This window comes from Chenopodium quinoa, unplaced genomic scaffold, assembly GCF_001683475.1.
Source record: "Chenopodium quinoa cultivar QQ74 unplaced genomic scaffold, ASM168347v1, whole genome shotgun sequence".
In the NCBI taxonomy this organism is placed as follows: Eukaryota; Viridiplantae; Streptophyta; class Magnoliopsida; order Caryophyllales; family Amaranthaceae; genus Chenopodium; species Chenopodium quinoa.
The window spans coordinates 864,752-889,958 of NW_018743616.1; the positions used below are offsets into that span (position 1 = coordinate 864,752).

Below are 25,207 nucleotides of genomic sequence, written 5' to 3' on the forward strand. Positions count from 1 at the left end.
ATCAAGAAGCTTGTTAGATTGATTGAAGAGATGGAGGGAAGGACTTGTTGTGTTGATGAGTTGGCAGGTTATGCATTGAGTGTAGCTGATGATGTAGAGTCATTTGAACCTGCCACATACAAACAAGCAATTAATTATAGTGAGTCGGCGCAATGGCTTGCTGCAATGGGTGAAGGGATGCAGTCTCTTTACAAGAACAGAGTGTGGGAACTGGTAAAGGTACCGGAAGGGAGGAAGCTTGTAGGGTGTAAGTGGATTTACAAGAAGAAAGAAGGGTTATCAGAAACCGAGCAAGTGTGCTTTAAGGCTAGACTAGTTGCTAAAGGTTCAGTCAGGTAGAAGGGGTTGACTTTGTTGTGATATTCTCACCTGCGGTTCGACACACTTCTATCCGTGTGTTATTGTAAATTTTAGCACACTTTGATCTTGAGCTGGAGCAGCTGGATGTTAAAACTGCTTTCCTTCATGGTGATTTGGAGGAGGAGATTCTGATAAAGCAGCCCGAGGGATTCGAGGTTCCTGGAAAGAAACACTATGCCTGCAGATTGCTAAAGTCATTGTATAGACTTAAGCAATCCCCCCAACAGTGGTACAAAAGGTTTGATTCATTAATGGTTTCGCATGGTTTTGATAGGAATTCATATGATTGTTGTGTATATCATAGTAAGCTGGAAAATGGTTCCATGATTTATCTGTTGTTATATGTTGATGACATGCTGGTTGCCACAAAGAATAAAGCTGATATTATTAGATTGAAGGAGTTTCTTAACTCGGAGTTTGACATGAAATACTTAGGTGCATCGAGGAAAATTTTGGGTATGGAGATCTACCGAGATCGAGCTAGAGGTAAGCTTTTCTTGACTCAGAAAAGCTACATTGAAAAGATTTTGTCTCGTTTTGGGATGGAAAAATCAAAGCCTATAAGTATGCCAACTACTGTTAGCTGTAAGTTGTCTTTGTCTATGTCACCTCAAACTGAGGAGGAGTTGACTTATATGTCTAGAGTTCCATATGCCAACGCGGTTGGCTTTTTGATGTATGTTATGGTCTGCACTAGGCCGGATATTGCGCATGCTGTTAGTGTTGTAAGAAGATTTATGGCTCGACCTGGAAGAGAACACTGTCAGGGGGTGAAAAGGATTTTTCGCTATTTGAGAGGGACAACTGATATTGGTCTTGTGTATGGGAATGATAAGGAGTGCTTGGTGACTAGGTACAGTGATTCTGATTATGCAACTGATGTGGATACCAGGAGGTCCGTGACAGGGTATGTGTTCACTTTGGGTGGTTCTGTGGTTAGTTGGAAGTCTACATTGCAGTCTTCGGTTACGTTGTCTACTACTGAAGCTGAGTACATGGCTTTAACTTCTGCAGCTCAGGAGTCTATTTGGCTTAAAGGTCTTGTAGGTGAACTGGGTATTGCATAGGATTTTGCTATGGTGTATTGTGATAGCCTAAGTGCCATTTTCTTAGCTATAGATCAAGTGCACCATGATCGGACTAAGCACACTGATGTCAGGTATCATTTCTTACGTACTGACAAGAGGATTAAGGTGAAGAAGATTGGGACTACTGACAACCCGGCTGATTTCTTTACTAAGCTTGTTCCATTTAGTAAGTTCAAACATTGCTTGGACTTGCTAAATATCGATTACTATGTGATGTAGTACGCCCTTAGGGGCGGTGTTGGGGAGCTCCTGGTGTAGGCATGTTAGCCTTAAGGTGGAGCTTGCCCGGGGCTTGTGATGCAGGTGGAGCATTATGAGTTGTTATACTTGGAGACGAGTATGTGATGGGTCTTGGTTGGAGACTTATCGGGATGTACGGCTTCTGCATGAGCTTTGCTTTGGGTTAGGCTTGAGAAGTGTTTCACTATGGGATTGATAAGATCGTGCTGTTGACTACGAGTTCTCGTCAAGGTGGAGATTGTTGAAAAAGTGACTCGAATCGCTGAAATCTTCACTGCCCGATCGGGCGATCCTTGCCCGGTCGGACCGGGCGGTGAAGATTGGAAGTATGTTGAAAGTAGCCACGAAGAATCCTGAAGAACCCTCACGCGCCCAAACGAGAAGCCCTTGCCCTGTCTGACCGGGCGACGAGGGGTAGGTGACATTGGCAGCTTCAATACGCTTCTCCCACGCGCCCGATCGGGCAGGCCTTTCCCGGTCTGACCGGGCGGTAGGAGGTAGTCTTCGTAGAGGTTTTGTTTGAGAGTTTTCTTTTCGCGCCCGATCGGGCAGACCTTGCCCGGTCTGACCGGGCGGAGAAGAAAATCTGCGGAACGCGGATTTTGCGGTTTAAGTTATCTTTTATTTTATTATCTTTTTGCCCAAGTATCTTTTAATTAGGGATTAATATAAAAACTTCTTAATATCAGTATTAGGGTTAAGAGAGGAGAGAAGAGAGCCGTTCTTGAGAAAGACAAGAATCATCTTTGTAATCTTTGCAATTTATAGTGAAAACTTTGATCTCGGTGCCCGTGGACGTAGCTATCACATTGATAGTGAACCACGTTAATTCTTGGTGTGTGTTCTTATTGTTTTCATTGAATTTCTTTATTGTTTTCATTATTGTTTTTTCGATCTTTGCTTCCGCAACACAAACTAACCAAATGCATTTATTTTTTTGTTTCATCATATGCTCAAGCTACAAACTTCAGTTATACCATGCACAAGCTAAGGTACAATTAGTTGTATATAGAAAATCATCCCCTATTTACAAAGCTACAAACATTGTTTCTTGAGCAACAAGAAACATACATTCGCTTTTATACATTAAACTAATCAATATTGTTTAATTTCCCTTTTTTTTTATCAACAACATAACTACATAAGACTCGAGTTGTATAAAATTTGATAAAGCAATTAATATATTACTACATTTTTTTATGAACAATATTATATTGTATCAACAACATAATTACATAAGACTCGAGTTGTATAAAAAAAAAAGTCTGGATGAGGTTTGAAAATCATGAAATTGTTGAAATAAATTTAGTACTTGAATACCTGCATTATTTATAAGTCTACCCTAATTACAAAGTCTTAATTATGATGAGAAGGTACTTTTTTAAGGGTTTAAAGACCAAGTCTATGTTTTACTTTTGTTACAATTTAAATTGCAAGAAATTGAAGTTGGAAACATCTTATGTAAATCACAGTAAGATATAATCATAAGTAGTGATGATAGATTTAAAATTGCCATTCAAAGTAGTTTGAGCATATTAATTATGGAGTTTTGACCATAGATTTGGACCATGCGAATAATTTATAATTGAGATAACGATAGATGTAGTCCTAGCTCGTTCGGCTCTTTAAATGCTTCTTTGACAAGAAAATTAGTTTACATATATGCCATTTTATATGGAAGGCCAAGTGAAAGTTCAATCTTGTAAAATGAATACACAAGCATGCTTAATTGTTGATTGTCACACTAAGATGCTAATCACTATAATACATACTTCCTTCATTTCAAAATATTATATTTGTACTATTTTGTCTTTGCAAAACTTTAACCATTAATATTTATTATGGATCATACTACTGAACGTCCTCGGGGCGTGAAATAAACATTTAAAATACAACCTAAAGTGGTATTAATTTAGGAATAGATGTCAAAATCACGCGTCAACCGATGTAATTAATATTCATTTTAATTTAATACTTCTACTTTTAATTATCTTATTTGATGCCCTCAGGCATTCATTAGCTTTTGACATTTAGTATAACTATAAGTAAAAAAAACTAACATTTGACACATTGAAAATATACGTTGAGACAAACCGATTTCATTATACTAAATAATATTTGGATTTATACATTGATAATAAAATATAGTTAAGCTAATAGTATAAGCAAATAATGCCAAAATATCGCTCAATTTGGAGAGTTTATTTTAAAGAAAATACGAATATTATATTACTTCTTCCGTTCCAAATTAGATGACATGTTTCTTTTATCATGTTTATCAATGTAAAAATTTAATAAAAACATATCTTTAATTATACTATTGTAAAAAATACTAAAAATTGAATTTAATTATTAAGTACACATTGAATTTCATTAAGTACACATTGAATTTGCTTCCACTACAGACTCACAATTATTTTTATTTTATTTTATTTTTTTTAACAGAAAGAAAAAAGGGTTCCATTAATAAAAGATGGTCAAACTACACTTACAAACAATTCCTAAAAAATCTAAAATTTCAATACAAGTACATAACATCTTAAAATTAAACGAATTAAGATCGCAGATTCAATCAACAATTGCCTTAAATAAATTTTATTGGATCAATAAAATCTACAAGTTATCATTAATTCGGCTTGAAATCAAATCCACTAGATGATGCATAATTGTTTGGGTGAAAATACTCTTATGGTCCTCTAGATACTTACGGAGATTATGAAACCCTAGATCTTCATTCCTCCCGCTAGACGAACAAACAAAGAAATTAAACACACTAGAATAACCACCATCTATCTCAAAGATGAATTCTATTATTTGAAAGAAATATTTTAAAATTAGGATTAACCACCGGTAAAAACTAACACCATTGGAAGCCGAGAAAAGTGAAGGAAAATTTAGCAATGAAGGTTAGAAAAACTTTCCAAAGGAAAAATTTGAGAACCAGAAAAACCTTCCTAACCTAGAAAGTAGAAACAAACTAGGGAAAAACTTTGACCTTACACACTTACAACCCTAACAAACCTCATATGCAATATATACAAATTAAACAAATGATAATGATGGTTACTATATTCATGCTTGTAAAGTTTGTAAAGTCTTATCAACCAAATCCGCATAATGGGATTAATATAATCATGCTTGTAAAGCTTCAATAATAATTCAATAAATCCTCATAAATTCCTCCGTTGATCAACGTTTATAATAAAATAATTCAAAACTCCTTTCTATTTAACTCATCATACTTTTAAATCAACCTTTTTAAATATTAAATTCCAACTCAAAACTCTTTAAATCAATTCAACATACTTTTAAAATCAAATTCATTTAACATAATACATAATTCAAACCATTCAAAAAAAAAATATAAAAATTCTTTCTCAACATATTTGTTTTAAAATTTTAATTCTCAAGATAATTCCATTAATCATTAAATTCAATTTAATTCAATCATCAATAAAAAAAATCACATGAAACATGCTAGTCAAATCAATCACTTTTAAAGGTATCTAGACTCCGAAACGTACCTTGATTCCGAATCTCAAACCAACACTTCACACTTTCAAAGTTCGATCATGAAAACACCTTCCAATTAAAATAACTATAGGATTATCACAACATCTTTAGACATAACCGAAATCTATATGTGCATGGACTACAAAACTCTTTAAAAATAACACTTTAATATAAAATTAAAACTTTGAAATAAGTATTTATATTTTAGAATACTAACCATGAAGTAAATAAAGGAATAGGATTGGGTGATTTTTGAGCCTAACCTCAAGGATTTTTTAAGAGGAACAATATTTAGTGAAACATTAAAACCCCAAAAAGTGACCAGAAGTGCCCGAAAAGTGGCTTTAAATGTATACGGGCTGATTTTCTTTTAGAAAAGAAGAGAAGAAAAATAGGAAAAGGTTTAGGGAAATAATGAGAAATAAGAGAGAAGAAGAGAATTGGGTTTTGGTGTGAAGAATATGAGAGGTATGAGCGTATTTATAGGCTTGAGCATGCAAGAATTAAGGTAAGATTTTGTAGGAAAAATTATGGTAAATGTAGTTTAAGGAATTACTTGAAAAAGAGAGTTTAAGAATTAAGGAAGGTTTTCTTTACGGTGATTAAGAAATAAAGAATTAAGAGTAGCTTGATCATGAAATGGAAGGTGGCAAGTAAGCTTGCTTTGAGAATAATCAAGAAGGGTTTAAGGCGATTAAATATTATGATCAAATCTTTGTGAGATGGGAAAAAGGAATTAAGGAAATAAGGAATTTAAGGAAGATAATTAAAATACAAAACTAAAAATATTTAATCCAAAAATTACATATGGTGGCCGAAAATATTGAGCCTTCCCATGATCATATTTTCGGACCCCATTATTAATTTTTAGGAAATATTTTGCTAGATTTTAAGGATTAAAAATGATTGTGTAAATAATATATTTTGCAGAAAATATTAACTTTAAACAAACTTAATTAACCTAGAAAAATAAGATTTTCTACACTTAGAAAATCCGAAATTACTAGCTAATTAATTGGGATTTTCGGCCCTTTTAAATATAATTAGGAAATATAATTTTATTTTATTAAAATATGCGAAATATATACTTCCTCCGTTCTTTATTTATTGCATCATAGAGCTTTTGACGGCAAAATTTGATAGGGGCAAAATTACAAAATTATCCTTGTATTAGCAAAAAAATGAAAAACTTGGAATCTGTCAACACAGCATATACACGTGTTGTAATCCATTACCCAAAAGTCACCAAAATTCTGACTTAACTCCACCCTCCAACAGTAAAACAGTGAAAATACAATACATTGACCCACCAAATTTCAGATTTACTTTACCCACCACATTTCAGTTTTAGATTACCCACCAAAATTTTCTAAACTGAAAATTTAAACAACCACCAAACACCAAAATTATGAAAATTCAGAATCACCCGCCTAAATTTCAGATTCTGAAATTCAAAACACTAACCCCCACAACTTTAACTTCACTATAAAAGCAGTGAGTAACTTAGTCCATCTACATTCAATGTTTAACCAATTTTTTTTTTTTAAACTGAAGTAGTCCACTTCAGCAGGAACCACACAGCACACACAATACTTAACATCATTTCTTTTATCATCACAGCACACACAGCACATTGGGGAATGGATTTGTGGGTTTTGAGGACGTAGAACAGCTTTACAATTTGGAACAGTCACAACGGTTTCATGAAGATTACGAGGTACTTTTTTATTCTGAATCTGAATTTGATAATGATATAGAATTAGAAAATTATGGTAATCCAACAACTGTAGTTATCAAATTAGAACATGATAATGTCATAGTAGAGAAAAATGGAAAAAAATATTTGAATTAAGTGACAAACAAAGACAACATATTGTTCAAGAACTTATTCTAACACAAGAAGGAAAAAGGTACTGCCCGGGGGGGAGATCAGTACCAAGGGGTTCAATTAAAAAATTAGCATACAAATATAATGTACATAGGACAACTATTGGTAGAATTTGGGCAAAAGCTAAGGGACAATTTGGGGGAAATAGAGTAATTGATGTGTGCAGCAGAAAAAGACAAAAGGGGAAGGAAGAGATTAGACTTTGATCATGCTGTTTTAGAAGCAATACCAATTAAAAAAAGAACCACAATTAGAGGGTTAGCTGAGGCACTGCACTTAAGTCATACAAGAGTGTATAGGTTGCTAAGGATTGGCATACTTAGGGCACACACAAATAGCATAAAACCATCACTTAAGCATCACCATAGAGTTAAAAGAGTGCAATTTATAATGGATAGTGTCATTCCGGGAACGGTAAATGGCCTTCCTAAGTTTAGTGCAATGTATAACATGGTGCATATTGATGAAAAATGGTTATGAGTGATAAGACTCAAAGATTTTATCTTTTTCCGTGGGAGGATGACCCATACAGAGCAACTCAGAGTAAAAATTTCATGGAATAGGTTATGGTTATGGTTGGGACTGCTAGACCTCATATTTGTAATGATGGGGAAATATTTTGGGATGGAAAAATTGGTGTTTTTTCTTTCACAAAACAGGTACCAGCAAAGAGAAACTTAAAGAATAGCGTGGCAAGCACAGTTGAGACAAAGGCTTTGCAATAAGTTACCAAATCTGTTATTAGATCAGTGTTAATAGATAAAATGCTTCCAGCAATCAGATCGAAATGGCCATTAGGAGCATGCGAGGAAATATGGATACAACAGGACAATGCTAGACCCCACATCAGCCCTAATGATACAGATTTCTTAGAAGCTGCAACTATGGATGGTTTCAACATCAAGCTTATAAACCAGCCAGCCCAAAGCCCAGACTTGAATATTCTAGATGTAGGTTTTTTTAGAGCCATTCAATCAATACAGTATAAGGAATTTCCAAGAAGTTTAGAAGAGTTACTACAAGCAATTGAAAATGCATACAATACATATGATCCGAAGTCTTTGAATTTCAATTGGTTGCCTATGCAGTATTGTATGTTGGAAATACTTAAGGTAAATGGCGGAAATGATTATAAAACCCTCACAATGGAAAGAGAAGGCTAGAAAGAATGGGACAACTGCCCGTTCAAAAAGAAGTACCAAGTGAATTAATGCTTCAAGGTCTAAGTTTCATTGAATAGGGACAAATTGATGTCAGTATTACCCAACCGACTAATACTGAACACAATATGTCTCAAAGGATTTAAGAAAAGAATTGAAGACAATTTCATTTTGAAGGCTTTAGTAGTGGAAGAATGACAAATTGAAAGTAACTACGTATTTTAGGATATTGAAAATTCAAATCAAGGTGTTTTTTTTTTTTTTTTGGGAAATATTAATTGTATGGGGAAATAGCCAACAGGGACTGCCACACATAACCAACATTTTATTGATACAATGGGTTCGTAAGTTATTTTAATTAAATTTGGTTATGTGTACTTTTGTATCTTGTAAGTTTTTGTCTAAGGCAATCATGTTAGAAGACATTTTGTGAAGGGACTCAATGTGTAGTTAATTTTAAAATGGTATGAAGTCTTCTTAGTAATATTTTGTATGAAAGTCACCTTTTCTTTTTTACACATTTACAAGCATTCATACATTACTTCCAACTCACATTTAACAAAGGGTGGATAATCCATCAGAGGGTGTCATTTTTTATAAAAAAAAAAAAAAAAAAAAAAGCCCAAACCATGTTACTGATAAGTCGTGTTTTGTGCGTATTTATTAGCTTATTTTTAGTTGATTTTATTAGCTTAGTCGAGTGTTTTAGTCTAATTTGGTGCAATTTGGTTTAGTTTCAATGATTCGATGCTTTTATGGGTAGTTTCGTTGTTTTTGATGTATTTTAGGCTTAACAGAGCTAATTTGGATGTTTTACAAAGTCACGAAGCTAAACCGAGGTCCACGAACCTTCACGAAGCTTGATGATTGAAGAAAAAACGATTTAGGGCTTTTTGGAGCAAGGCATGGCCGTGCCTAGCTAGGGCACGTCCGTGCCTCCAAGTCAGTATACTCATCAAATTGCTTCGACATTAGGCACGTCCGTGCCTAGCAGGGGCACGTCCGTGCCCAAGACAGCAGTCAGCTTCGTCAGGAGGCACGTTCGTGCCTCAGACAGGCACGTCCGTGCCTATAGCCGTATTCAAAGACCAGCGCAGGCACGTCCGTGCCAAGCACCAGGCACATCCATGCCTGGAAGTCAGTAGCCAAAGGAAGATATGCTCGCACAGAGGCACGTCCGTGCCTAGCAAGGGGCACGTCTGTGCCCCTGGGAAGATTGTGCGCCAAGTCTTTTAATCGTTTTCTTGTTTTACTAGGAGTATAAATACACTAAGTAAAGTTTTATTTGGGGATTAAGTTTTATTCTAGCGTTTTATTTTACGTTATTAAGAACTAGTTCTCTCTATTTTATTTTCTTTACTTTGGTAATTCAAGATTCAAGATTTACACTTTCCGCCTTCAATTAAATTCAAGATTCGGTATTTTCTTTTCATCTCTTGTTTCTTAATTATGTTTTCTTCAATTATTATTGTTATTGTTTATTTAATTATGAGTGAGTAGATTTCCTATTCCAAGATCTAGGGTAGCCCAATTATTATTGATGCATGAATTAAATCTTTAAATTCTCTAATGACTTTTGCAATTGCTATGATAAATTGATTGTGATTATGCCAATGCTAGATTAGACGTAATCTTAGTATTGTGATTATTCCATTGTTTCTATCACAACGAGAGTTGGGTCTAAACGGATTTGAGTAGATCAATTTAGGGTTTGATATTCAACACGAGAGTAGTTGGGTTTGATAATTGGGAAGTTAGAGTAATGTGTTCAATGTCTCTAATATGCATGATACCATGAGAATAGGCTTAATTGTATGTCAGGGAAGCCATTGATACTCGAGAGAGGTCCTTGGTATTTATTAGGGTTTACTTTTCCCCGTTCAATTGGAATCGTATGTTAGGGGTAGAAATATAATTGCATCAAGCGTAATTGTGGTGATACTAGATCTTGGATGTTTTAATTACTTGATTTCTTCATATTCTTTAGTTTATTTTCGAATTTTCCATACATTAGTTCCTTAGTTAATCGATCATTATTGATTCTTGCTTAGTAGGAATTTGATTCTATCTAATTATTTTTGAACCTTAGTCTCTTGGGATTCGACCCTTGCTTGCTCTGCTACATAGTAGTGGTCAGTTAGGTTATATTTTGCTAGGTACGCGACACACCTATCAAATTTTGGCGCCGTTGCCGGGGACTAACGGTTTATTCCTGATTATTTGTGATTCGTTTTTTCTAGGCTTATTTCGTTGCTTCGGCTATTTTCTCTTGTGGTTTTGATACTCTTTCTCTAGTCTTCTTGTTGCATGCCCACACCACGCTCAGGTTCAGATGATCTAGTACCTTTTGATTCTGAAATCGAAGCAACCGCAAGAAGACGATCAGGTAGAAGAAGAAGGAGAAATCAAACCAATAGAAATATGACGGACGCCACGAAATCCCTTTTGGTGTACGGTATTCCTGATATGACTACCGGACTTTTTTCCAGCATCGTAAGACCACCTGTAACAGCTCATCACTTCGAGCTCAAGCTGTAATTCATTCAATTCATCTCCAACGATTCATTCGCAGGACTACCACATGATTGCCTGGTAAGTCATATTGATAGTTTTTTGGAGAAATGTGATACTATTAATATGAATGGTGTTACAGATGACGCGATCAGACTACGCCTTTTCCCTTTCTCATTACGGGATAGGGCAAAGGAGTGGTTGAGAGATGGAGGCGCTAGCTCGTTCGATACTTGGGACAAGCTTGCGAAGGCCTTATTAGTGAAGTTCTTAGGACAGGAGAAGACTGCTAGGTTGTGGAACGAGCTATCAACCTTTCGACAGTCAGATGACGAGTCTCTCTATGAGGCTTGGAGAAGGTTTAAGAAGCTGCAGAGACAATGCCCTCATCATGGCATTCCAGAGTGGATATTAATGCAAACATTTTATAACGGAATGACTCATGAGTTCCGGATCTATATTGATGCTGCGTCAAGAGGCTCTCTCTTGACAAAGAACCCCATAGAAGCAAAGGAGCTTATAGAGAAGATGGAAGCCAATGATAATTATCATCCAGGAGGCCGAAACACAGTGAAAAAGGGAGGTAAACTTGATGTTGATTCCTTAACTATGCTAACCAGTTCTGTGCAGGCACTAACAAGCAGGTTTGATAAGTTCCAAGCTGGAACCTCTACTAGCCCACAGGAGTTGTGTCAATTGTGTAATGTGCAGGGTCATATTGCACCAGATTGCCCGCAGATTTCACAGAATAAAGAGGAGATGTCAATCGAGCAAGCCAATGCTTTCTACTCCTCAAACCCCAAAAGGCCTTATGACCCCTACTCCAACACCTATAATGAAGGATGGAAAAACCACCCCAACTTCTCATACAAGAACACCCAAGCACAGCAAAATCCACCACCATCTCAACCCAACAACTATAACCAACCACCACCTGGCTTCCAACAAAGACCACCAATGAACCAACAACCAGTGCAACCACAACCTCAAAAATCTAGCCTTGAGGTGACGATAGAGAGCTTTATTTCTGCAACCAATAGTGCAATCCAACAAAAGAGTAGCTCTATCCAACAACTAGGTAACTCCATTCAACAGTTGCAAGCCCAGTATAAGCTCATGGAAAACCAGATAAGCCAACTTGCTAATCAAGTTAGCCTATCCTTAAAGATTCCAGGGACTTTTCCGGGCCAGACAGAACAACCCCAAAAAGGCCACATGAATGTTGTTACTTTGAGGAGTGGAAAGCAATTAGAAGATCCTCCTACCAAGGAGCCATCACAGGAGGTCGTTGAAGAAGTAGGTGCAAGTGAGAAAGAAATTGACAATGCTAAGGTCGAGGATGAATCAAAGGAAGCAACTCCAAAGCCACTTGCCCCGTATGTGCCTAAAGTTCCTTTTCGTCAAAGGTTAGCCCAAGCTAAACTTGAGAAAAAGTTCAGTAAGTTTCTTGATATTCTTAAAAAGCTTCATATAAATATTCCATTTTTAGATGCCATATCTGAGATGCCTTCTTATGCAAAAATTTTAAAGGATATGCTATCTAACAAGAAAAAGTTAGAAGAGAATACTGCAGTTGCTTTGAATGCAGAGTGCAGTGCTATTTTGCAGAACACTCTCCCTAAGAAATTAGGAGATCCAGGTAGCTATTCGATTCTAGTGAAGCTTGGGGATATCGAAATTAACAGGGCATTGTGCGATCTTGGTGCAAGTGTGAGCCTCATGCCACTGTCCATATACAAGAAGCTACAAATGGGTGAACTCAAACCCACACGCAGATCTCTGCAACTTGCAGACAGGTCAGTGAAGTTTCCTTTGGGTGTACTTGAGGATGTACCTCTTCGAGTAGGTAAGTTTTTCATACCCTGTGATTTTGTTATGATGGAAATGGAAGAAGATGTGAATGTTCCAATTATAATTGGTGGACCTTTCTTAGCTACTGCAGGTGCAATTATTGACATGAAGAAAGGTAAAATTACTTTTGAAGTAGGTGATGAGAAATTGGAATACTCACTTTTGAATGTCATGGGTGCTCCCTCTATGGGAGACACTGTTTTTCAGGTTGATGTGCTCGATGATCTGCAAGGTGAGCAACTCCCTCTGAATAAAAAAGACGATGCCCTTGAGCAAGTGCTATTAGGGAAGGAAGATGATGATGGAGATTGGCAATCAAGAGAATATGTCAGGCTGCTTGAAGAAGCAAAGGCCGACCCGAACGTGAATCCAATCAGAGAGACACCAAGTGTAATGACTATTGGGGAGAGTACTAAGCCTCCCGAGGTAGAGTTGAACCCCCTCCCCTCTAACTTAAAGTATGCATATCTTGGTCCAAATAATTTATACCCTGTCATTGTTAATGCTGAACTCAAGGACACAGAATTGGAGCAATTGCTCAATGTTCTGAAAACATATAAAGGGTACACCATTGATGATATCAAGGGTATCAATCCCTCTTTCTGTATGCATAAGATCATTCTTGAAAACGATCATGCCTCTTCTGTAGAACCTCAGAGACGACTTAATCCAAATATGATGGAGGTAGTGAAAAAAGAGGTTCTGAAATTGCTTGCTGCAGGAATAATCTACCCTATCTCCGATAGTAAGTGGGCTAGCCCTGTACAAGTAGTACCAAAGAAGGGAGGTATGACCGTTGTCAAGAATGACAAGGGTGAGCCAGTCGCCACTAGAACTGTTACAGGGTGGAGAATGTGTATAGATTATATAAAATTGAATAAGGCCACCCTCAAAGATATTTCCCTTACCCTTTATTGATCAGATGCTTGAAAGGTTGGCAAAGCACTCCTTTTTCTGTTACTTGGATGGATATTCTGGTTTCTTTCAAATTTCTATCCGTCCCAGTGACCAGGAAAAAACTACTTTCGCATGTCCATATGGCACCTCTGCATATCGCAGGATGCCATTTGGATTATGCAATGCCCCTGCCACCTTTCAGAGATGTATGATGGCAATTTTCTTAGGACTTATAGAAAACTCTATGGAAGTATTTATGGATGATTTCTCCGTCTATGGAACAACCTTCGATGTTTGCCTTGAAAATTTGAAGAAGGTGCTCTAAAGATGTAAAGAGGTTCATCTGATCTTAAATTGGGAAAAATGCCATTTTATGGTACAACAAGGTATTGTTTTAGGCCGTGTTGTATCCAATAAGGGTATTGAAGTAGACAGAGCTAAAATAGAGGTCATAGAGCGTCTGCCACCACCAAACTCTATAAAAGGAGTTCGAAGTTTCCTTGGACATGCAGGTTTCTATCGTCGTTTTATCAAGGATTTTTCGAAAATTGCTCGACCTCTAACTGATCTCTTAGCCAAGGATGTACCTTTTGTCTTTTCTGATGCTTGTCTTGAGGCTTTTAACAAGTTAAAGGAAGCCTTGATATCTGCTCCTGTCATGCAACCCCCAGATTGGAGTCTGCCGTTCAAAATCATGTGCGATGCTAGTGATTATGCGGTAGGGGCCGTGTAGGGGCAAAGGAAGGAGAATAAGCTTCACGCAATATACTATGCTAGCAAAACTTTGAGTTCTGCTCAAATGAATTATGCTACGACAGAAAAAGAGATGCTAGCTGTTACATATGCAATTGACAAGTTTCACTCTTATTTGGTAGGTTCTAAGGTCATTATTCATACGGATCATGCAGCATTGAGGTACTTGATGACCAAAACCCATGCCAAGCCTAGGTTGATTCGATGGATTCTTCAGCTACAGGATTATGACATCAAGATCAGGGACACAAAAGGGACAGAGAATGTTGTTGCAGACCATCTTTCCCATCTTCTCCTTGACCCTGAGGATGGAGATGATATTCCCTTTGATGATTCTTTTCCTGAAGAGCACTTATTAGTTTTATTACAGACTGAATCACCTTGGTTTGCTGACTTGGATAATTTCCTATCTACAGGTACAATGCCTTATGGCCATTCTTCTCAACAAAGGAAGAAATTCCTTTCTGAGGCACAAAGATATTTCTGGGATGATCCATTCCTATACAAGCAATGCGTGGATACCATGATCCGACGATGTGTTCCAGAAACTGAGGTAAGTAACATTATTTCACATTGCCATGACTTAACCTGTGGTGGACATGCAGGCCCCTCAAAGACAATTGCAAAGATCTTGCAATGTGGATTTTATTGGCCTACTATGTTCAAGGATACATATGCCTATGTCAAGGCTTGCGATAGATGTCAACGGACGGGCATAATTTCTAAGAAGAACGAGATGCCACTTAACAACATACTCGAGGTCGAGTTATTTGATGTGTGGGGGACATATTTCATGGGTCCATTTCCCTCCTCCTATGGCAACCGTTATATCTTGCTAGCCGTTGATTATGTCTCAAAGTGGGTGGAAGCAATTGCTACTCCAACCAATGATGCTCGTGTGGTAAGTAAGTTTTTCAAGAAAGTCATTTTCCCTCGTTTTGGTTTACCACGTGTGTTGATTAGTGACAGGGGAACACACTTTCTGGAGCATCGATTTGAGGCGATGTTGAAGAAATATGGAGTGCAACATAAGCTTGGAATTGGCTACCACCCACAGACTAGTGGCCAAGTTGAAGTGTCAAATCGAGAGATCAAGTCCATTATCGAGAAAATTGTTGCACGAACAAGAAAGGACTGGTCTATGAAGCTAGATGACGTACTTTGGGCGTACCAAACGGCCTTCAAAATGCCAATCGGAACAACCTCATATAGGCTTGTCTATGGAAAAGCATGCCATCTTCCCGTCGAGCTAGAATACCGAGCATTCTGGGCCATAAAAAGCTTGAATTTTGATGCCAAAGCAGCGGGAGAGAATAGATTGTTACAACTCAATGAATTAGACGAGCTTCGTCTCAAAGCCTATGAGAGTTCGAGGTTGTATAAAGAGAAAACAAAAAGGTGGCATGACAAAAATCTTGTGAGAAGAGAGTTCAAAGAAGGGGATCAAGTCCTTCTTTTCAACTCTAGATGAGATTATTCCTAGGTAAGCTTCGGTCTAGGTGGTCGGGGCCATTCAAGATCAGAAAGGTTTTCCCCCAACGGCACTATTGAGTTGGAGAACACAAGAGGGGAACCCTTCAAGGTCAATGGACAGAGAGTGAAGCACTACCGAGTCGGCGATCCCATTGATGAGGGGGTGGATATCACACTCTCTTCCCCATCACCAAGCTCTTGAGAATCACTACGGTCGAGCTAAAGACCTTATAAACAAGCGCTAAATGGGAGGCAACCATTCTCGAGTTTTCACTTTTCTTTTTCTAATTTTTCCTTATTATTTTTATTATTTGTTCTTGATTTTAGGTGTAGATCCTTATTGTGCTAATTTGTGTTTGTTTTTCTGGCTTTTTAGTAGGTGAAAAGTGAGGAAAATAAGGAGGAAAGCTTCAAGAAGAAGCACAAGGGGAGAGTGGAGCTGCGCAGGGAGGCAGAAAGCTAGGGAGTTGAGCATCGCATTGAGGCACGTCCGTGCCTCATATAAGGCACGTCCGTACCTAAGGAATTTCCTTAAAAAATAAATAAATAAAAAAACTGAATAATTAGGCACGTCCGTGCCTACTCAGAGGCATGTTCTGAGGTAGAAAGTTCAGAGTTCTGATTTTTGAAGAGGCACGTCCGTGCCCCCCCATAGGCACGTTCGTGCCTCCCTCGAAAATAGGAAGGACACGGACATGCCTATTTCTTTCATTCCCAAACTCTCACCTCTCAATTTTCAAGCACGCCTCTCTCCTCTCTACCCCAATTTTCGATCAAACCTCCCCAAATTCTCACCTTAACTCACAAAATCTCATAACAATCTTCAAGTTTTTACTTCTTCTACTCTAACTATACACTCCACTACCATCAAAACTCAATCCAAACCCTAATAAAAAATCAATCCAAATCCCAATCAAAAATCAATCCCACCACACTAAGCTTTCAGAGTTTCCAGCAGATGAGCTGGGTGAAGAGACGTCGTCGGGGCCAAGGCTACGAGTGGCTAGTCGGTTGTCCGACTCTACCACGACCGGTCCCCTATGCTTTCCTTTCGAAGTTCGGGATTCCTCCGGTGGCTGGGAGGGTTACTTGGATTATCCCTCCTGATTTCATTTGGCCACCACAGCATATTGAGGGTGTCCCATTGCCTATGGGGGAGGGAGCCCAATTTCCCGCAGGAGAGGGCCATGCACACATAGAGGAGGATATTCCAGATCCAGGGCCGCAAGCCCCACCTAGCTAGGAGGAGCATATTGCCTCCATGAGGACCGATCTTAACCATGTCATGCTTGGTATGAGAGACTTGAGGAGGGATGTCAGTGACACGCAGAGGGCGGTCACGAACCTATCGATGTCCCATGATAGCATGGCAACGACTTTTGGTGACCTATGAGATCAGCTCGCCGCCTTCCAGGCCGAGTTCTATGACATCGGGGGCATGATGCGACAGCACTTCCAGGTCGGTCCTAGCACCGAACCGAGGTATGGTTTTCCCCCCACCCCTCCTGATCAGTAGGTTGTTTCCCCTTCCCCTTGTTCTTTTACACTGTTATATGCATACATTGAGGACAATGTATGATTTATCTTGGGGGAGGATTTGTTTTTCACCATGTATATATTAGTTTTCTTTCAGTTTTTGGTTAGTTTATTTCTTTTTAGTGTTGATCGATATGCCATTACATGACTATACTTCTATGACAATAATTATATATGTGTGCTTTGCGAAACGAGTTTTTGAAAACCCATTTACCAATTTGCTTGGAATTGAGTTGGTTTGTGGCCAGGATGGTCTCCCCGCTCTACTTATGTGAATAGTTTGTGTACCCGGTGAGATTTTTTAGCCATATTTGACTGATTTCACTCTATCTCAGTCGTGTTTCTTCATGTGTGAGTAGTTGTCCTTCATATAATTGAATTCTTAGTCTTGCTTTTTGACTGTTTGAGACTTGAATGATGCATGTTGCGAAAAAATGATTGAAATTTCCTTGTAGAGAATCACTAGGCGAAAAACCCCAATCCCCACCGGTTCAAACCACACATTCCCCACCGGTTTTGAACTGTTCTTGGTTTGGGGGGTGCTAAATCCCCAAAGATCTCCCACCGGTTCAAAACCGGTGGCAAAAACCACTTTTCCCACCGGTTTTGGAGTGAACCGGTGGCAAAAACATGTGAATTTTCTTATACCTAGAGCACTTTTCCCACCGGTTTTCAAGTGAACCGGTGGCAAAACTACAACATTTCCCACCGGTTTTAACACTGAACCGGTGCCAAAAGTTAGCGCGCCAGTTTTCAAAATTATTTTGGGCACCGGTTCATTGAAAAAACCGGTGGGAAAAACCTTTTTTTTTTTAAATTTTTTTTTATAATTAAAAATAATTAAAAACCTGCACTTCCTGTATTAATTCTGCCATTAATATATATTATAATAACCGTAATAATAATTATTATTATTACCCGTATTATTATCATTATTATTATTATTATTATTATTATTATTATTATTATTATTATTATTATTATTATTATTATTAAAAATACTAATAATATAATAATTTTTACATTGGAATAATAACAACAATACATAAATATTAATTAATAACCGTAAATGCGATACAATGAAATGTCATATAGCTTTTACAACTCATTAATTAAAAGGTGTTATATTTACAAACTATACTAATAATTAATGTATAAGTTAACAAGTTCAAATTAAATTATATGTGATGAAAGACGCTAACATGTCTCGAACTTCATTCAGCTCTTTGCTCGTTAGTGGACCTCTTTTCTGTACCTTGCAAAACTTGGTTAAACAAAAATGGTGTTAGCTAGAATTAATTACTTAGGTTATTTATGTAAAAATACATTTACAATTTAAGTTAGGCAAAAATTTAATACATAGGCGTATATGACTACTACTTCACCTATTTTCTACATTTATTGCCAAATCAACTCATTCTTACTCGTAACATGTCAATATTACTTATTTTTAGGATGTTAAGGCTTGAAACCACATTAAAAGAACAATTCAATGGTTTTAAGATGCATTTTCAACCAAAATGGCCCGAATAAGGCCTATATCACTACTTGTATGCCTATTTTCTACACTTCTTATCAAATCAACTCATTCTTTCTTTTAACATGTCATTATTACCTAGTTAGAGGCAGCTAAGGCTTGAAATCACATTAAAAGAGCATTTGAATGGTTTTTGGACGCAATCCCGTCCGTGCACAACCCAAGCCTTAAATTTCTGACTTCATCACCAAATTCACCAAACTTCATATCAATGTTCTTCCATTGCGGGGAGTCGGCTGGATGCTTCAGCATTTTGTTTTTCTTTCTTCCCTCTGCATGCCACCTCAAGTTTTTTGCGTCTTTTGGTGTTGAATAAAGACGCTTAAACCTTGGAATGATGGGAAGATACCACAACACCTTCGCAGGAGGTCCCTTCGTACCAGCATTGCAACTCATACACTTGTAGCGCGACTTCTTGCATCGTGGGCACTCCTCCAATTGTTCATATTCATTTCGATAAATAATACAATCATTAGGACATGCATGTATCTTCTTATACTCCAAACCAAATGGACACATGAGCTTCTTTGCATAATAGTATGACTTAGGAATTTCATTCCCGTCAGGCAACATCTCACTTAACACGGTCAACAAAGACGTAAAATTGTTGTTCGTCCACCCATGCTTCGACTTAATGTTAAACAGTGTTAGCACAGTTGATAGTTTGGAGTGTTTTTTGCACCCGGGATACAAAGGCTTTTTAGAAGCCTCCGATAACGAATCAAACACGTCACCTTCAACACCACGCATCATTTCATTCACCCCTTCATCCTCCATCTCATCCACCTGATCATTATCAAATCCATCCTCATCACCATTATCAGCAATAAATTCATCATTCTTGTATTCCTCGTCCACACGAATATCATTGCTTCTATCATCATGCACATCATTCCCAATAACATCCCCACTGTACTCTCCTTCTTCACCGTGCCAAATCCACACATGGTATTTAAGCCTAAACCCACGACAAACTACATGATCTCTAATGATATCAACACTATTAACCACCTTCACATTATTACAATCAACACAAGGACAATAGAGGCAATCGAAACCCATTCTGCGCTGATAAGATGAAGCCCTCTCACAAAACTCTTGAACCCCATCAAAGAATTCCAATGTATCACGTCTACCATACATCCAGCCACGATCCTTCTCCATTAAGTAAATTGCCTCTAAACATGGAAACATATTACGAATAATGTATAATTGCTACATCTATTATATATGTAAATCAAATTCAAACACACACCATGCATATAACATTCATATAGATACAATAATGCATATATGCTTCCAAAGGGTCCTTATCACTCCAACCTAACCCATCCTTGAACGTTTACTCTCACTAGTGAATGTATGTCGACTTTCCAATTTTAAGGAAAATCCGGCAGCATTTCCCCCCAGTTCTCCAAGTACACGATGTAGGTAATAACTTACCCACATATGTACCCAGAGAACATGGTGATCAAGGAAATGATAAGCCAAGATGTTCCTTAAAATCGAAAAAAGAAGACATACATTCACCACCTAAGTGAGAGTAAACGTTCAAGAACAGTCCCAACCGGGGACTATTCAAGACTTTCTCCTAATGAGAAAGCCTTGAACGGGTATCTAGGCATATGATGATGCAAGCATTTATATATTGTTGTATTAATTTGTCATTAAACAATACACAAGTTGTAATAGCATGAGAAAACTTTCATCATGAATCAAGAAAAAGAAACATAGACTAAGTTTATAATTCATACCACAATTGAGCTAAATTTGTAGTCTTCAAGCTAAACTTGTGCTTCAATTCACATATGAATCTATAAAAAAAAATTAAAAAGAAAAAACAAAAGTTAGTAAGTAATTAATACCTACATACATTGTTAAAGAATAACGCATCATTAATCAAACTAAAAGATGCACAGGGAAGCCTCAATAGCCGTTACAGTCATTTACCTTAGCAACCTGAAAGAGAGACACTTTCCGCAAGATACAAGCTTCAGCAATGAATGGGGTCTTCGTGCCCGAATCTTTAAGCTTGATAACTGCAGACATTAATGAAATGGTAATCTATTAGTATAGTCAGAAACAATTCTAAAAACATCCTAGTTGTAATTATGCATAAGATTGAAGGAGTGATGGCATGAATATATTGAAGTGAAATTATGCATAAGATTGAAGGAGTGATGGCATGGTTCAGCTGAATTATTGTTGTTGTAATTATTGACGGCGTGTGATCATTCTCATAATTGTTGTTGTAAAGATGCCGAATTTATTTACTCGATGAGGGAGCAATACAAGTTTATTTACTTGGAAATTTTTGTGAAGTTGATATTTGAGATGTGATGAAAGACGAACTCATGTAGTGTTGTATACATTCATATGAATGGGAATCAAGGATATTGTTTAGACTATTTTCAGTTGGATCGTCCATCTTTGATCGAATTTATCATTTTATTATGTGAATTATCCTCATAAAGGATTGTTCAACTAGCACAAGAGGTTTCTTAGAGTTCTTGGAACAACCCGCACATTTATCTCTAGTTCCACCAAACATGGAAGAGACTTTGCTAGGAGGTTTCTGAGCAAAGTAATTCATTATCCCAAAATGAGAATTGAAATCGAATATTATAACAGAATTAAAAGAGTAGTTGTGTGTGTTCACTTATATAAAATCAAAGCCTGTATGATATACCTCACTATCAACGGTTCTATCTGGTTTTGTTTTAGGAGTACCTGAAACCAAATTTCGGGATGATAAATAATAATTCAATAGAAATCACAGCAATATTAATTTGTTACTGTATTTGTATCGTAAGATTGAGGATCTTAAATCGGTATACCTTCAAAGCTTTTGTCTAAGCTGCCATTTAGCTTAAACAGCTGATCAAAATGCGGCCTGCAGTACAATACCCCTTCAAAGGAATTGTAATTGCTAAGCTGCAAAACCAAATTTCATTTTTTAGCAACACCTTGAAAACATCGCAAATGGCGCTGTCTAGTTTCAGATCTGCCAGATTTAAGCATTGTTACAATATCCATACTTAAAGGTCTAGAAGTTGCATAATCACTTGCATATTGATACATTAAAGTAGAATCTGTTTTCTTACACAGTTACTGACTCAAAATTCGACCTACAATAAAAATAATTTATGGACTCAAAACTAAAATCTACAATATTTTCTCCCTCCAATCCAATTCAATACACAAGTCAACATAATAAGTTAGTCTAATTTAAGCATCAATATTGTAACAGAGCTATAATTGATGATATTGTAAACCCAAAACCAACAGCCCTGCAAACCCAGAACCAGCAGCCATGTAAACCTAGACCGGAAAAAAAAACAGGCCCACACAGCCATACAAACCCAGACCACAACAAAAAACAGGCCCACACAGCCACACACCCTCTACACCCCTGCTTCAATTCAATTCCTACCACCATCAACAGCCACCAACAGCAGCCACCATCAACAACCACCATCACATATAATAATAATAATAATAATAATAATAATAATAATAATAATAATAATAATAATAATAATAATAATAATAATAATAATAATAATAATAATAATAATAATAATAATAATAACAATAATAATAATAATAATAAAATAAAAAATAAAAAAAACGAAAATCAAACGTCAATTGAATAAACGAAGAATTCAAATATGAAATTGAAAAATAAATCAACGAATAACCCTAGAATGCGAAGGATTCAAATGGATTAAGAACAAACATTACCTCGACGCTGCTTCAATGGAGGTGAGAAAACTCAAATTCGGCTTCAATGGAGGCGAGAAAGCTCAGATTCGGCTTCAATGGAGGCGGAGATTCTGCTTCAATGGAGTGCGAAGGCGAAGGTGTTGCATGCTTCAATGGAGTGAGAAGGCAAAGGTGCTACTTCAATGGAGTGAGAAAGCTAGGGCAGTATTATTTCTTCTTTCGGGTTTTTGGATACAATAAGGTGAAAAGGGGAGGGAAAATGAGAATAGAACAGGGAAAAGACGAAAGAAAGAAAGAATAAGGAATACTGGTTTTTTTTTTAAATTTGCCACCGGTTTGAACCGGTTCGAAAAACTCAGTTCCCACCGGTTTGGTCTGAAACCAGTGCGAAATCCCTACCACCGTTTTTTTTAATTCCGTAATTGGCACCGATTTGAACCGGTGGGAAAAATGTGATTTGGCAACGGTTCAAAAGGAACCGGTGGGAAAAGTATTTTCCTTAATCCCACCCATATCTTTTCCCACCGATTTTAAAGAACTGGTGGGAAAAGTGCGCTGCGGAATTCATTTTTTCTACTAGTGAATAGAGCCTCCACATTTTAGGCCTACATATTTTTTATTTTTTTTTCATTCACCCGTAGGTTGAGGCAATTTGAGCCGTGTTTTAACCCCTTCTTGATACCCTACATTTAAAACCATAAAGCTATTTTTATAGGTTTATTTTGAAGGTGTTTTACACTTGTTAAAGCCTTATGAGTGATGTATATTTTAAAGAACCGGTGGGAAAAGTGCGCTGCGGAATTCATTTTTTCTACTAGTGAATAGAGCCTCCACATTTTAGGCCAACATATTTTTTATTTTTTTTTCATTCACCCGTAGGTTGAGCCAATTTGAGCCGTGTTTTAACCCCTTCTTGATACCCTACATTTAAAACCATAAAGCTATTTTTCTAGGTTTATTTTGAAGGTGTTTTACACTTGTTAAAGCCCTATGAGTGATGTATAAAAAAAGAAAAAAAAAAAGAGAAGAAAACAAAGAGAAAGAAGGGAATGTATTTATTAGAAGGAAGAAAAGAAAAAAAAAAAAGAAGAAAGGAAGAAAAAGAGCTTTAAAAGTTTTTTTTTTTTTAAAAAAAGAGTCTTCCTAATTACCAATAAGTCCCTTCCTCTTGTGAAAAAAAAATTAAAAAAAATAATATAAAAAGAAAAAAAAAGAGAAAAAGGTATGATTGAAAAAAAAGGAAAAAGAAAGAAATAAAAAGGGCTATGTTATTACTGCATGAAGTTGGAGGAAATAAGGTTGGCTTGAACCCGATTTGAATGTGTAGTGGGATTAGGATCTGTTATATTTTGAGCACCACATTCCCAAATTACGTCGTCCAACCCTTATTCACCGAGCTTACCTTTTATGGATTTCATGATTTTCGTAATTGCATCAATCATTAGAAGTGGAGAAAGTCACATTGCAAGCCTAAAGAGGCCGATTCATGTGAAGTTGACATGCATTTTATGCCTAGGTTGAGTGGTATCATATTTCACCACGTAAACACATGAGCGTTTATTGTTTTTATTTCTCACAACTAAAGTGAGAGTTATTCATGTTTGTGTGAGTTGGTATGGGCAGATGTGTGGTAAGATGTTTGTCGATTCCAAGTATATGAGGTTTATGGTGGTTTTTATGCATATTGACTCTTATTTTTGTTTTCCTCGTGATTTCAAATTGATGGCACATTGTGATGGTTTGAGAAGTTGTCTTTCTCCTCCCTTGTGATTTATGGTTAAATGCTTGAGGACAAGCATTAGTTTAGCTTGGGGAGTTTGATAAGTCGTGTTTTGTGCGTATTTATTAGCTTATTTTTAGTTGATTTCATTAGCTTAGTCAAGTGTTTTAGTCTAATTTGGTGCAATTTGGTTTAGTTTCGATGATTCAATACTTTTATGGGTAGTTTCATTGTTTTTGATTTATTTCAGGCTTAACGGAACTAATTTGGATGTTTTACGAAGTCACGAAACTAAACCGAGGCCCACGAACCTTCACAAAGCTTGATGATTGAAGAAAGAACAATTTAGGGCTTTTTGGAGCAAGGCACGACCGTGCCTAGCTAGGGCACGTCCGTGCCTCCAAGTCAGTATACTCATCAAATTGCTTCGACATTAGGCACGCCCGTGCCTAGCAGGGGCACGTCCGTGCCCAGGACAATAGTCAGCTTCGTCAAGAGGCACGTCCGTGCCTATATCCGTATTCAAAGACCAGCGCAGGCACGTCCGTGCCTGGAAGTCAGTAGCCAAAGGAAGATATGCTCGCACAGAGGCACGTCCGTGCCTAGCAAGGGGCACGTCCGTGCCTCCTGGGAAGATTATGCGCCAAGTCTTTTAATCGTTTTCTTGTTTTACTAGGAGGGATTAAGTTTTATTCTATCCTTTTATTTTACGTTATTAAGAACTAGTTCTCTCTATTTTATTTTCTTTACTTTGGTAATTCAAGATTCAAGATTTACACTTTCCGCCTTCAATTCAATTCAAGATTCGGTATTTTCTTTTAATCTCTTGCTTCTTGATTATGTTTTCTTCAATTATTATTATTATTGTTTATTTAATTATGAGTGAGTGGATTCCCTATTCCAAGATCTGGGGTAGCCCAATTATTATTGATGCATGAATTAAATCTTTAAATT

The 25,207-nt window shown here is 37.0% G+C and overlaps 1 long non-coding RNA gene across 1 annotated transcript; it reads right to left on the reverse strand.

Moving 5' to 3' along the window:
* Window positions 1-21,316: 21,316 nt before the first annotated feature.
* Window positions 21,317-21,762, reverse strand: LOC110682945. Its single transcript, XR_002503511.1, has 3 exons — window positions 21,645-21,762; window positions 21,497-21,537; window positions 21,317-21,382 (listed from the first exon to the last, which is right to left on the reverse strand). It is a non-coding gene; the product is annotated as an uncharacterized LOC110682945 (long non-coding RNA).
* Between the last annotated feature and the right edge of the window lie 3,445 nt (window positions 21,763-25,207).